The sequence below is a fragment of the Lissotriton vulgaris genome, chromosome 1_1, assembly GCF_964263255.1.
Source record: "Lissotriton vulgaris chromosome 1_1, aLisVul1.2, whole genome shotgun sequence".
In the NCBI taxonomy this organism is placed as follows: domain Eukaryota; kingdom Metazoa; phylum Chordata; class Amphibia; order Caudata; family Salamandridae; genus Lissotriton; species Lissotriton vulgaris.
In genome coordinates, this window is record NC_141685.1 from 452,106,549 (window position 1) to 452,121,751 (window position 15,203).

At 49.0% G+C, this 15,203-nt stretch overlaps 1 protein-coding gene across 1 annotated transcript in view; it reads left to right on the plus strand.

The window, feature by feature from the left end:
* EFCAB7 (EF-hand calcium binding domain 7) overlaps positions 1-15,203 on the plus strand; it is a 413,197-nt gene that overhangs the window by 276,706 nt on the left and 121,288 nt on the right. The window lies entirely within an intron of this gene.

Genomic DNA, 15,203 nt, shown 5'->3' on the forward strand with positions numbered 1-15,203 from the left:
CACACAGCTCTGATGATGCACCTCAGGCACGGGCTCACAGCTGTTATTATTCACACAGCTTTGATGATTCACCTCAGCACGGGACTGAAGCAGTTATTATTCACACAGCTCTGATGATGCACCTCAGCTCAGGGCTGACGCAGTTATTATTCACACAGCTCTGATGATGCACTTCAGGCACGGGCTCACAGCTTTTATTATTCACACAGCTCTGATGATGTACCTCACGCACGGGGCTGACACAGTTATTATTCACACAGCTCTGATGATGCACCTCAGGCACGGGCTCTCAGCTGTTATTATTCACACAGCTCTGATGATTCACCTAGGCACGGGGCTGACGCAGTTATTATTCACACAGCCCTGATGATGCACCTCAGGTACGGGGCTCACAGCTGTTATTATTCACACAGCTCTTATGATGCACCTCAGGCACAGGGCTGACGCAGTTATTATTCACACAGCTCTGATGATGCACCTCAGCACGGGGCTCACAGCTGTTATTATTCACACAGCTCTGATGTTGCACCTTACGCACGGGGCTGACGCAGTTATTATTAGCACAGCTCTGATGATGCTCCTCAGGCACAGGCTGAAAGGTGTTATTATTCACACAGCTCTGATGATGCACCTCACGCACGGGCTAACGCAGTTATTATTCACACAGCTCTGATGATGCACCTCAGGCACGGGCTCACAGCTGTTATTATTCGCACAGCTCTGATGATGCACCTCACGCACGGGGCTGACGCAGTTATTATTCACACAGCTCTGATGATGCACCTCAGGCACGGGCTCACAGCTGTTATTATTCACACAGCTCTGATGATTCACCTCACACACAGGCTCACAGCTGTTATTATTCACACAGCTCTGATGATAGTAGAGAAGTAGGGGTTCGAGGAATCAGAAATGGAGCAACTGCATCTTCAGACACAGTTGCAAAACACTGACACCTCAAACTGAGCCTCTTTTTTCAGAGCTCTATCTTCAGTGAACCATAAGATCAATCAGTGACCGATGTTGAAACATGAACAAGGTTACCATGGTATGGCCTTTTGTACATGCACTAAATAGCATGTTATTCCATGGGACTCATACGTTCCTCAAGAGATGTCAACAGGAGAGAATGTTAGTGCTGTAGTGAGCAGGAATATAATGTGGCTGTTAGGCTGGCTGTAAGTGTGAGTGCTGCAGGAGGTGATGCTGCCACAATGGAAGTATCTCAGCTGGTCCATGTTTGGAAGGTGTGGTTTGAAGTGGGAACTCAAGAATGAGGAAACTCAACTGCAAACAACTGGAGAGCAAATGGGGAATGAGTCATGACAATGCAGGAAGGAGCACTTTCAAAGCCGTCCTCAAACTCTACCACCAGTTAAACAAGACCACCCAACGTGCTGCTCTGGATGACTGCATTAATGCCAGCACCAACAGAAGCAAAGAAATCTTTGCCATTGCACGCATAAATATGACTCTAATTTTTAGCATAGCGCAAGGGGACTTATTGGGTGCCCCGTATTCCCTAATAACCCCCCGGATGTCTTAAGCTGCGCATGTTGCGGCTGGACAACTCAGAATATATACGCTAGTAATGACACTGCTGGTGTGGTAGATTCCTTAGATCTGGCGCCAATTAGGGAAATCGATCAAAACAACTATTCCTGCATGCTACTTAACACTCGGTCCCTGGGCAAACATACTCTTGATCTTTTCAATCTTCTAACCGAGTATAAGCCGGCATGCCTTTTTCTGACAGAGACCTGGCTTGGTGACTCTTCAAGCCCGGATATTCCTACTGCTCTTCCCCTAAGCTATTATATGGTGAGGAAAGATCGAGCTTCAGGTAGGGAAGGGGGAGTCGCTATTATGGTGGATAGGCGTTACTCCTGTTCCGTGGTTCTGACTGAGGATATCTCGGGGGTGGAGTCACTTGTTTTTTGTCTGTCTTTTTCCCCCTATCACTCGTGTGCTGGTCTGCTGCTCTACAGACTGCCTGGCCATTCTGGCTCCTTTTATTTAGCCATTTCCCCATTAAATATGAAATTTAAGCACTGTTTACTCTTAGGGGATTTTAACATCCATATGGATGTTACAGACGCAGCGGATACCTTGAAATTTCAGGATGTAACTAGTACATTTGGTTTGGCTCCTTATATTTTTTCTGCTACTCACAATAAAGGCCATATCCTTGATCAAATTTTTTCTTCATTGCCTATTATTTCTTTCCCTCCCCTACCCCTGATTTGGACCGATCACTTTTTACTGAACTTTGATATTTTGGGAATTTCCAAAGCAGCCAGTGTTGGCATAGACTCACAGTTGACGGCCTCTCGCCCTTATTTTCGTGTCACGGCCGATATGCTTGAGCAATCTCTTGCAACGCACCCCTGCCAGCTCACGGGTGAGTTGGCAAATGACTTCGCTCTTTTCCAGTATTAGCTCACGCAGCGTCTTGACGAGATAGCGCCCCTCTCCACTCGGTTAAAAAAAGAACTGCGTGCTTCGGCCCTCTGGTTTACTCCAGAGCTTCATGAGACCAGAAGGCGCTGTAAGAAAGCCGAAAGAGTGTGGCGCAAAAACTATGATGCTTCATCAAAAGAGACATACAAGGTTCTCATGAAAGGATATCATAGGGCTATTTTTATAGAGAAAAATTCACCGTTCTCTAAAAGAATAGAATCAGCAGCCAATACTAGCAAATACATTTTTAAGATAGTCAAGTAATTCACCTCCCCTACCTCTTTAATGTCTAAATTCTCTCCTACAGAGTTATGGGTCAAAAAATTGGCTAGTTTCTTCGCAAATAAGATCATAAGCATTCAGGCCTCCTTTGGGCCTGTCGATTCTACAAGAGTTTCTGGCTTGAATCCCTCTGTAATTTGTTCCCTCCCTGAGAGTCACACACTTTCACTTTTTCCCCCGTTATCCCTTCAAATGTCACTGGATCTGTTATCAAAATTAAAATCCGTCTCTCCGTCAGATCCCTGCCCTGCTAAAATCCTGGCGAAAATGGCACATGTTATCAACCCCATCATCAATCTGCTCCTCAATGCTTCTCTCGAAACTGGCATTGTTCCCAGTGCATGGAAAATGGTGCACATTCTTCCGTTATTAAAAAAAAAAACAATTTGGACCCATTAGACCATTCCAATTACAGACCGATCTCGCTGCTCCCTGCCTTTGCCAAAATTGTAAAAAAGCATGTCCACTCCACCCTTTCAAACTTCCTTGAAACCCGAGACATTCTTCATCATACTCAATCCGGTTTTCGCTCAAACTAGAGCACAGAGACTGCATTATTGGAAGTCACAGAGTCAATAAAGGAGGTTTTGACAGTGGAGGGAAGGCGATGTTGGTTCTACTTGATTTGTCGGCGGCCTTTGATACCGTCCCTCACAGACGTCTTCTTTCAAGACTCCAGGAGATTGGACTGAGAGGGACGGTATTCAACTTGTTTGAGTCTTTCCTGTCTGGTCGCCAACAATTGATATGGGCCCCCCTTTCTCGGCTACTGTTCCCCCCCTGGATGTGGGAGTTCCACAGGGGTTGGTGTTGAGTCCCACTCTTTTTAATATATATTTGTCTCCTTTGGCTGAATTGGTGGAATCTCATGGAGCCCGGATTGTGTCCTATGGCGACGATACACAGCTTCTCTTTACCTGCGATAAGAACACCGATTTCGTCGGCGACTCCATCAGGAGCTGCCTTGAGGCCGTTTTCTCTTGGTTTCAACTAAATCATCTAATATGCAACTCGGATAAGTCTGAGATTCTTTTCTTTGGATGCCCCCCTGATGCCCATTGAAATCTTGGTGGCCTACTGATATGTACCCACCATCATCGGCCACCTCTCTGGCAAAGAATCTGGGTGTAAAAATCGATAATGGTTTAACCCTTAAACCCCAGATTCTAAACGTAGTCGGCCAGTGTTTTGGCCTGTTACGAACCCTCAGGAAGTTTCTTCCCTTTCTCTCCCATGGCCACAGGAGGATTACGGTTCAGGCGTTGATCGGTTCTATGCTGGATTACGCCAATGTACTTTATTTGGGCCTCCCAGAATATCTCCCTACACGCCTCCAATCGGTACAGGATTCAGCGGCAAGTGCCATTTTTGGCCGCTGCCAATCGATATGGGCCCCCCTTTCTCGGCTACTGTTCCCCCGCTGGATGCGGGAGTTCCACAGGGGTTGGTGTTGAGTCCCACTCTTTTTAATATATATTTGTCTCCTTTGGCTGAATTGGTGGAATCTCATGGAGCCCGGATTGTGTCCTATGCCGACGATACGCAGCTTCTCTTTACCTGCGATAAGAACACCGATTTCGTCGGCGGCTCCATCAGGAGCTGCCTTGAGGCCGTTTTCTCTTGGTTTCAACTGAATCATCTAAGATGCAACTCGGATAAGTCTGAGATTCTTTTCTTTGGATGCCCCCCTGATGCCCATTGGAAATCTTGGTGGCCTACTGATATGTACCCACCATCATCGGCCACCTCTCTGGCAAAGAATCTGGGTGTAAAAATCGATAATGGTTTAACCCTTAAACCCCAGATTCTAAACGTAGTCGGCCAGTGTTTTGGCCTGTTACGAACCCTCAGGAAGTTTCTTCCCTTTCTCTCCCATGGCCACAGGAGGATTACGGTTCAGGCGTTGATCGGTTCTATGCTGGATTACGCCAATGTACTTTATTTAGGCCTCCCAGAATATCTCCCTACACGCCTCCAATCGGTACAGGATTCAGCGGCAAGGGCCATTTTTGGCCTCAGCCGTAGGGCTCATACGTCGGCTCTTCTGAACTCGCTTCATTGGCTGCCGGTGCGCAAACGTATTTATTTTAAGACTCTTATCATGGCCTTCAAATCCTTGCATGGTACCCACCATCATCGGCCACCTCTCTGGCAAAGAATCTGGGTGTAAAAATCGATAATGGTTTAACCCTTAAACCCCAGATTCTAAACGTATTCGGCCAGTGTTTTGGCCTGTTACGAACCCTCAGGAAGTTTCTTCCCTTTCTCTCCCTTGGCCACAGGAGGATTACGGTTCAGGCGTTGATCGGTTCTATGCTGGATTACGCCAATGTACTTTATTTGGGCCTCCCACAATACCTCCCTACACGCCTCCAATCGGTACAGAATTCAGCGGCAAGGGCCATTTTTGGCCTCAGCCGTAGGGCTCATACTTCAGCTCTTCTGAACTCGCTTCATTGGCTGCCAGTGCGCAAACGTATTTATTTTAAGAATCTTATCATGGCCTTCAAATCCTTGAATGGTATTGGTGCGGTTTACTTAAGGAAAAGAGTGCGGTTCTATTTTCCCTCTAGATCTCTTCGTTCCACCTCTCAAGCTCTGGCCATTGTCCCTGCAACTAAACGAGCGCGCATTGGTGGGCGCTCATACAGACAGCTGGCCCCCCAACTCTGGAACAAACTGCCCCTTTCCCTCAGGAAATTAGACAACCTGCTGTCCTTTAGGAAGGGGCTTAAGACCTGGCTTTATGGACAATAGTTTGCTTGTGTTTTTCTGGTCATTTCTCGACAGATCTGTATAGCGCCGGGACACCCTGCCCGAGTAGCCGAGCACTCTATAAGACCCCCCAATAACATAACATAACATTGTGAAACATGTCACCTCTCCATTGGCCGCTTCCAACCTGATCACTCACTCTCAGGACCTCTGCAACAATTTCTCTCAATTGCTCAGCAACAAAATCATCGCCATTTATAGCAACTTCAGCCTGCAACTGGACCTGACAGACCTTGCCAAACACCTCCTGATTATATCCAAGGAACCAATGCTAATCACTTGCTGTGTCATCACCTCAGAAGAAACCACAGCCATCCTGAAGTCCATCCACTGTAGGGCCCCATTAGACCCCTGCCCAAACCACACATATCCCAGATGACCGCAACCCACCAGCGCCATGCTCGAATCCTTTCTGAATGCCCCACCTCCTCCCTGACCTTCCTAGATGCTTGGAAACATATAACTGTCCTCCCATTGCTGAAGAAATCCTCTGCGGACCCTTCAATGCTTGTCACCTACAGACCGATCTCCTGTCTACCATTCTCAGGCAAAGGTCTTAAAAAAAATCATCAACTGGCTCCTCACCAAATACCTCAACGACCACCAATTCCTCTTCACCACCCAGTCTGGTCTCAGACCTAGCCACAGTACAAAAACTGCCCTCATTGCTGCCACAGATGACATCTGCATGGCTCTGGATAGAGAAGATATAGCTGCTCTCATCCATCTCAACTTCTCATCAGCATTTGACACACTCTCCCACCCCATCCTCATCCAACAACTACATGACATTGTAATCCAAGGACACGTGCTCAGATTGATCTTAACCTTCTTATCTGGAAGGACCGAGTCAGCCAGCCTGGCATCGTACATCTCAGATGCCCACCAGCTCATCTGCGGAGTGCCGGAAGGATCCTTCCTGAGCCCGACCCTCTTCAAAGCATTCATGATCCTTCTAGCCAGCATCATCCACTCTCCCGATATTGACGTCTTCTCATATGCCGACGACACACAACTCATTCTCTCCCTCACAGACAAGATGCCCAGTACCCAGATCATGTTCAATGACTGCATGACTGGAATTACTCACTTAATGAAGAGCAACTGTCTAAAGCTGACCATCAGCAAGACAAAAATTGTGATCTTCAGGAAGAGCACCCACCCCAATCACCCACGCCCAGAACCTCAGGATTCTCAACAGCAGCATATTACTCATGACAGCCCCAAGTCAATGCCGTCACCTCCTCGGGCTTCCATACTTTGAAGAGGCTGAGGAAGATTTTCAAATGGCTTCCAATCACACCTGGAAAACCATCACGCATGGCCTTGTTACAAGCAAGCTGGATGGCGGGAACACCCTCTATGCTGGGATCAATAAAAATCTCACCAGAAGACTGCAGACCATTTAGAAATCGACAGCCAGAATTTCTGTCAACCTCCCATGCCTCACTCACATCACACAACATCTAAAGGACCTCCACTGGCTCCTCATTCATGAATAAGCACAATTCAAACTCCACACATACACTTTCAAGGCACTACATAACACTGGCTCAGCATATCTCAACAATCTCATCTGCTTTCACAAACCTTCCCGACACTTCTCATCCGGACTCCTCTTGCCCAAAATATATGCATGTGGAAAAACAGATCCACCGTTCAAACCGGGAAACATCCTTAGCAACGATGATTTTATAACGACTTACCTTAACAAAGAAGCCGGAACCACGACTTTCAAAAACCACAACTTTCCTTAAGCACAACTTCCCTAAACCATGAGTCTTTCCACTACCCTCCGCTCCTGTATAACGTCACTCCTCAGAATTAAGGGTACATTAGGGGGGTGTGGGGGGTCTCCCCCCAAAAAAAGGATAAATAAAAAAAAGAGCTAATGGTATGCGTTGTCAAAGCATACTAACATAGTAAATTTAGATCCGTTTTATTTACGAGTGGTTCACGCAAGAAGTATTGTAATTACAATAGTGCCATCTAATGGCCAAACACGAGATGTTTCATTTCGTGGTTTAGGAAGTCGTGCTAAAAAAGGTAGTGGTTAAGAATATCTCGTGGTTAGGTTTTCGTGGTTAAGGAAGTCGTGGTTTAGGCAGTAGTTGTTTAGGCATACAAGCGTTCAAACCTTCTCCTACATTACTGCTGAAACGTGTAATGACCTGCAGCTACATGCGAGAGCTCCCTCCTAACTTCTTGAATTACGCAAGAAGCTGAAGGCCTGACTTTTTAAAGTACCCCACTTGGCCCTCGGTGTGCCTAACTTCACACCTGCTCAACATCAAGATGCCCTTCCGGTTGATAGTGCTCTCTACAAATCTGCATAGCATAACATGCATGTGGCAAAACAGCTGCATGGCTAAGATGCGCGACAAAGAACACAACTGTGCAGTAACTGGCAGGAAGCAAGGGTATCTTGGGGTGCAGGTCATTGTCTTAAATGAGATTGTGTATGTTGTAGGGGTGGGGTTACAGGGAGACAGTGACACATTGCAGAATGCCGGTCTGAGACTCACTGATGGAAATTGTTGAGGATGTCGTGCTCCATTAATGGCGTCATGTTATGTCACCTCTCAATAAAGTTTGTACCTCAAATATGGCCTTAATCAGGTATACATTTTCCTTCCAAAAAACCTTGGTAACTCTACGAGAATACAGTGTTTTGTACTGGTCTCCCTAGCCATCCAGCAGGATGCCCCTGTGCCAGAGTATATTCTTATTATTCCAATCACAGATAAGTACCATCTGTTAAGGACTTTATTGGCATGCTCTGTTTTCTGTGCACGTTAGCAGTGAAGCAACGCTGGTTCATATTGACAGGGATATATCAGAAGAGATTTCTTTACACAGATTTAGCTCCCACTGGCGAATTCAGGGCAAAGACTCTCCCTCAGTTGGGGAGGTTATGGATAATCAGTGTATGACAGCTACTGTTTGAGGTCAGTGTGTATCTGTTCTGAATTGGGAGATTGGGGAGTCTGAAATCTGGATGCCTGTGGTCTCATCAGCTTTTCTGACACCCACTGTCTCAATTGGTCATATTAGAAACATTTGTCTTCAGTGGAATGAATGTCAATTGTGTTGCCCAAACTCGAGTGGCAACCACTCTTTGTAAAGTTACCCAGGTGGGGGGGGGGGGGAAGTCCCCCTGCAACACAAAGATTGAACATTATGGGCCCGATTCCGATCTCGCTAGGAAAGCCTCCGTAGGAATCAGATCCAGAGGGCTTTCCTAACGAAACGTGCTGTGCGAGTCCGAGCGAGCGAGTCTGATGCAACCACATGGTTACGGACTTTATAGGAGCTTGTTTACGGACAGGCTTCCATAGGAATAAAGAGGTAGGTGTGGAAAGGCATTAACACCTTGGCGGGCACCCCATGTTGCCCGCCACACTGTGCATGCCTGGATCGGGGGGTCCCATACGCACCCCCCCTCGTGACCGATTCGGAGGGCTCCGGTGGAGGGGGGCCTACTCTAGCCCCCTGAAGTCCGATTCCGTAAGCTGCTTTTTCTCGCTGAGACCGAGTAGATACATCTGTCCGTATCATGCATCGTACTCGCTCGTTCCGAATCTGGCTCCATTGCGCGGTACGATTCGGAGACGATTCTCTGGGCGCGTACGGGCTACTCGCATCGTACTTGCTCGTCCGGAACGGGGGATGGTTCAGTCGGAAACATGGGTTCCGAATAGGACTCGCACACTAAGGATCCTGTTCGGAGCCCTTCTCAGCGAGATCGGAATCGGGCCCTAAGTTGGTAAGGCATGAGTTGTTTGGACCAAGTTGACAAAAATTGAGCTGACCATAGACCTAAAACATGTCAACCCGTATTTTCAAATTGTGTTATCCCAGTATTTCACCGTCATTTTTGGAGAGTGATTCTTGGACTTCTATGATATTCTTCACATGAAGGTCTTTAAGACAATAGTCATGTGCTTATTCAAGCTTCGAACAACCAGCCAGTGGTCGAAGAGCAACAGTTCACCTTGTGAACTATTTTCTGGAGTTTATTGGCCCAAACTCATTTTCAGGTCTAGCATGAGTTTGTTTGATGACAGCTAATTGAATTATTAATCACAGAGGTCACTTCAAAGTAAGGAACCTGGGGAGGAAGTTCATTTTCACCATTCTTTCCTTCCTACCTACTTTAACAAAATTAATGTTAATAGCTTGTCTAGAAGCTACGGCATAGTATGTTTATACAGTGAACCGTTTCTCCTAGTTACATTCATACCTAAATTGGATCTTGCACCTTGGCCATGTAGTGCCAAAGTTGCAGCTCATCTATTTTTTGAGTTTGCCTGTGGTAAATAGTACAAGGACTTTCTCATGTTGATCTTAAAACCTTACGCTATTTCATACCTTCTGGGTTTCTTTGCTATGTGTGGAGATAGTGTTTTGTCTTCGGAATATGGTGTCTTTTGTGAATAGTATTGTTTCAATTATTTCCTAGCTAGAGGTACTCCCTCAATATTGTGGCTTTCCCTGAATGTCTAGGTATGGGGTTGTAAGGATAAGGTGAATATTGGCAGCAAGATCCGGGCATCCGTGCAAGATCCATCTTGCCAGGGATACTTTACGTGAGTGATGCTTGTTGACTTCGATTTGTGAAAATAGACAGTGGCTTGAGGTTATTAATAATTTGATATAATATAGGCTGAACTTGAACAGTCAACGCAAATTTCTTTTTTTCATCTATAGGGTAATCACCTGTCTATAGGCGATACTCAAGTCATTTATTTATTTCCTGATATTGTTTCCAGTATTCCAGGGAGGTCACCACGTTTTTGAAATTAGCCTTAATGTCGCCATAATTTAGCAAGCCTGTGGGCCAGTTGGGAGCATATTAGTTTGTTTTTGTCCATTTTTTACTATGAGGCTTAGGGTAAATCACCTAATGTGGGAGTGAGTGAACGTGCTACATTACACCGTATTGAAAGAGACTCAGTCAGAATGTTCTGGAATGTTTTGCAGAAGACTTTGGCTAGGAAAGCCCTGATGGCAGCCTTACACCATAGGAACTTTGAGCGTTAATATTGTGGCACTAAAGACCGACATTAAAGTGATCCAAGTCAGATATTCTTATTTTTTCTCTAGTTCAAGGGTCTGTCCTGTCGATAGACCTTCATAGATTTTTGTAAATGCTTGCTCCTACCATCTCCTGCGACTGCTTGATGCAGATTGCCATGGCTACCATTATTCGTCCTAATGTGGTTACTTTAGTGTCTTTCATAATTGGTGCTAGGAACCTTCCATCTTTGTTTTTCTCTGTTTCTTTATTTCCTTTGTCATAGAATAGCTGCTTAGTGTATAAGAGACTGCATTCACCCTGCTCAGTTTAGATGTTGGAGGTTTAGCTCCTTAGAAATTGAATTTTTTAGAGCTTTTTTTTAAATGACCTGTAAGGAGTTTAACTTCTGTTCCTTTTTTTGGATAATCACTTACTTTTTCATTGCATCTGACAACACAAAGCATTTGAGCATAATGAGCACGTGGCCTCTCCCATGTGGAGGAATATAACATTCAATTGTTGTATGACATCTCAAATGAACTGTTGAGATTTATAGCACAGTGAATGACTTAATCTGAGAACAGTTCACTCTGCCTTTGTAGCCTTAACTGTTATATAGTTTGCTTTGGAGTGCCACTGAGGACATGGGAATAATATCAGTTATGGGCAATTCACTGAAGGCTTCTACTAGTGATCATGGCAACCTGCATAGCGCAGTTGTCTAATTCATAGATCCCTGAATCTGGGGGTTCACGTTATGTGATGTGTGCCGAGAGCAAATTCTGATATCTTTCCATCTGAAAGAAACACGTTTGTTATAGATTCATTTCCTTAGAATTACTCCTAGGCGTCAGAATAGATCCGGAAAGTTTTTTCGTCAGCAGTACCTCTGCGCGTTGGAAGTTGGCATCGGTCTGCTCCGTGTACGTCGTTGGAGTCTTCTCGCTGGGATGACGTTGCAGCAGCTATTTAGATGCTGCCCTCGTGCGCTGATATCAATTCTTTCTTTTTCCATGCCAGCCAGCGCAGATCTGGGAAGAGCGGTACCTCCAGTCACTTTTTGACTGACTTTTCCCTCGACTTTTGTCGATTTCATTTTTGAGTCTTCGACTCCTGGTGCACAAGGGATGCCAGGCTTCAAGGTATGCTGTTCCTGTAGCCGACTGATGTCGGTGACGGATCCGCACAGCGTGTGCCTCTTTTGCCTGGAGCGCGACCACGACCCCAAGTAATGCCCCGACTGCCAGTCGATGGCGCCGAAGACTTTGCAGGAGCAGTCCCGAAATTTGCTTGAGCGCTGGCAGTCGAGGTCCCGGTCATGAGGGAGGTCGAGGGAATGGTCACGGAGCCACCATCACCATTCGTCCAAGTCATCCAAGTCTTCGCACTCGGGGTCGGGTAAGTCTAAGCATAAGAAGAAGTCCAAGAAGCACCAGCGCTCTTCGACTTCTCCTTGTGGTTTGGCCGATTCAATGAAGGATGCGGGTGGCGCCCCTGCCACGGCTCCGCGTGCGCAGTCCGAAGAGTCAATTCCGTGTTTCCCTCCCTTTCCGGGACCCGGAGCGACTCCCGCCCAGCTTCGTACATTCTACGAGGCGATGCATGCCATCTTTGGGGGGCCCGGACCCGTCGGCGCGCCTTTGGACCCAGCATAATGGTTGGGGGGCCGAGGCCTTTTCCACCGACGGCTCCGGTGCCGCAGGCCCCCCTTGGATCCAGGCCTGGATCCGGATCGGTGCTAGTTGACCACATTACACCTCCACCTGCGACTCTTCCTCCGGCACCATTACCGCATTCCATGCCAGTTGGCCATCCGGCCGTCGTCGACTCCGGCCTCCATCCCGACATGGACTCTGAGCCGGACTGGCGTGGGCGACGCCTGATCCGGCACCGAGAGGGGTTTTTGTGCCCCTGTTCACTCCTGGGGACCCTTTTCAACCAGATTGGTCAGAGAATGAGGGGGAGGACTGGGAGAGGTCTGGAGACCCTTTAGCTGATTAGGCAGAATCTGAGCAGGACAGGAGAGAGGAGCTGGGGGATGTCAGTGGTCTAGACACCTCCCCTGGCCATGGCATGTTGTCTCCTCTTACCGTAGCTACGGAGGAGGGAGTTTTGTATGCAGTGGTGTTACATAGGGCAGCTGAGGCTCTCAACCTCGAACTCCCTACCGTGGCAGTCAGGACTAACCTCCTGACAGAGGTGCTTCAGCCGGGGGCAAGCTCTTCGGAGCCTCGGCTTCCATTCAACGAGGCCCTTACTGACATCCTTTTGGGCACTTGGTCCAGGCCCAACACGGAGACTCCCGTGGACAGGATGATTGCCCGACGCCACCGCCCGGCCCTGGGCGACCCCACTTTCCTTTCCCAACACCCCACCCCTGAAAGCTTGGTGGTCCAAGCCTCTACTTCCAAAAGCACATTCCCTACCGCCCCACCGGAAAGGGAATCCAAGAAGCTGGATCATCTTGAGAAGAAGATTTTCTCTTCCGCCAGCTTGGGACTGCGGTCGATAAACGCTGCATGTCTATTGGGCCGTTATTCCGGCTCTGTGTGGGACTCGGGTGCGCTGGTGCTGCCTCAGTGTCCGGAGGAGGCCCAGACAGTGCTCTTCGAGGCTGTCGTCGCCCAGAGAGATGCAGCCAAGTTTGCCATCCGTTGTGGACTGGATACTGCCGACTGTCTGGGTAGAACGATTTCTACGTCGGTAGCTCTTAGACGCTACACCTGGATGAGGTCAACTGGCTTTTTGGGGATCTTCAGAACACCTTGATGAACATGCCCTTTGATGGCCGTCACCTTTTTGGCGACACAGCAGACAACGCTCTAGAGCGTTTCAAGGACTCACAGGCTACGGCCAAGTCTTTGGGCCTCTCCACTTGCCCTGTGCAGTCTGCTTTTCATCCTATTTCGTTGCTACGGAAGGGGTGCCCCGCTACGTCCCGCCCAGAGCCACAGGCTGCAGCAAGTTACCCAGCCTTCACGCAGCTGTGGATGTGGAAACAACCATCGTTTTTCCGGGGGCCAGCAGGCGAGCCAGTCCACCAACCCCCCCTCTGCAGCAGCCTCCAAACCTTTCTAGTCTGACATTTCAGGCCCATGAACGCCAGTGGGTGTCAGGATTTGCCATCACCTCCCCCACTGGTGCACCACTAGGTCAGACAGGTGGGCTTTGCAGATAGTCCGAAGAGGCTACTCCCTCCCATTCAAGGCTACCCCTCCAGCCATGCCACCGAAATACCACTGTATGTCGGAGGACCTCCCCATATATGGCTGCTGCTGCGTGGTGAGGTTAGCGACCCTTGACCCTGCCTGCAGGCAGGTCGCTGCCCACGCCGCACAGCACCACCTATCTGGGCCGTGTCCCTGCTCTCAGCCGCTGTTGGAAGTTCGAGGCCCTCCTCCACCCGCTGGATTCCAACTGCGCCTCATCCCTGGTGGCCCAGTGGTGGGCTGTAGGTGAGCCTCTGCGCGCCTTGCCTGTCTGCCGTCGCGCTCTGTTGCCAGGTATTGTACTGTATTGTGCCCTTATTCACTGCTGTTGCTTTCTGCTTTTTTGTACTGGTTTCTCTGTCTCTGTATTTTGCTCCTGTTGCCCCCTTGTACGGTATTGTGTCCCCCCTGCTGCCCGCTTCCCGCTCTCCCGCGGCTGCGTCCCTGCATCCCTGCCCCCTTGCCTGCCCATTCATCGCCCCTGCCTCCCGCCACCCAGCTGCTCCTCCCTCCCACCTCCCCATTTTTGGCGGCCACTGTGCGCGCCGCTGGCGTGCCGAAGGCGTGCCTAAGGCAAGCCCAGCGCCAGGACCCTTGGTCGCAGTGCCCACCACGACGGCCGATGCCACTACGCCAGCATCCTCCTCGCACTCAACACCAGACAATCACACACCTGCTTCCTGGCCGCCCCGAAGCGCACCCAAGGACCCTTCACCTGCCGGAGCTGCAACTTCACCAGCCTCCAAGCCGCCCAACCACCCGCAGGAAAAGAACTCAACCACCTCAGATGCATCCTACTGAACACCCGCTCCGCATGCCAGCATGCCGTCGAACTCTGGGACCTGCTCGACACCTCCTCCCCAGACGTCGCCTTCCTGACTGAGACCTGGATGACCGCCTCCTCGGCTCCGGACATCGCCATAGCCATCCCGGACGGCTACAAGATCACCCGCAGGGACAGCAACAAACGGAATAGGAGGGGGAATTGCCATCATCCACAAGAACACCCTCAGGATCACGTCCAGCACCGATGACACCCTCGGCACTGCCGAACACCTGCATTTCCAGATGCACACCGACCCCAACACCACCCTGAAAGGAACACTCATCTACAGACCCCCGGATCACAGCTCCAGTTTAGCGACATCATCGCCGACTTAGTCAGCCCGCACGCCTTGGCCTCGACAGACTACATCCTCGTCGGAGACCTGAACTTTCATCTCGAGAACAGCAACGACTCCAACTTCACCACCCTGATCGACAACCTCGGACTCAGACAGCTCTTCACAATGCCCACCCACTCCGCCGGTCACACTCTTGACCCCATCTTCCCGCAAGCCCCCACATCACCTTCAGCCACACCACCGAACCCCACTGGACCAACCACCGCTGCACCCACTTCACCTTCCGGAAACCCACCATGCACCACCGCACCCAGCAGATCCCCCTCCGCAGCT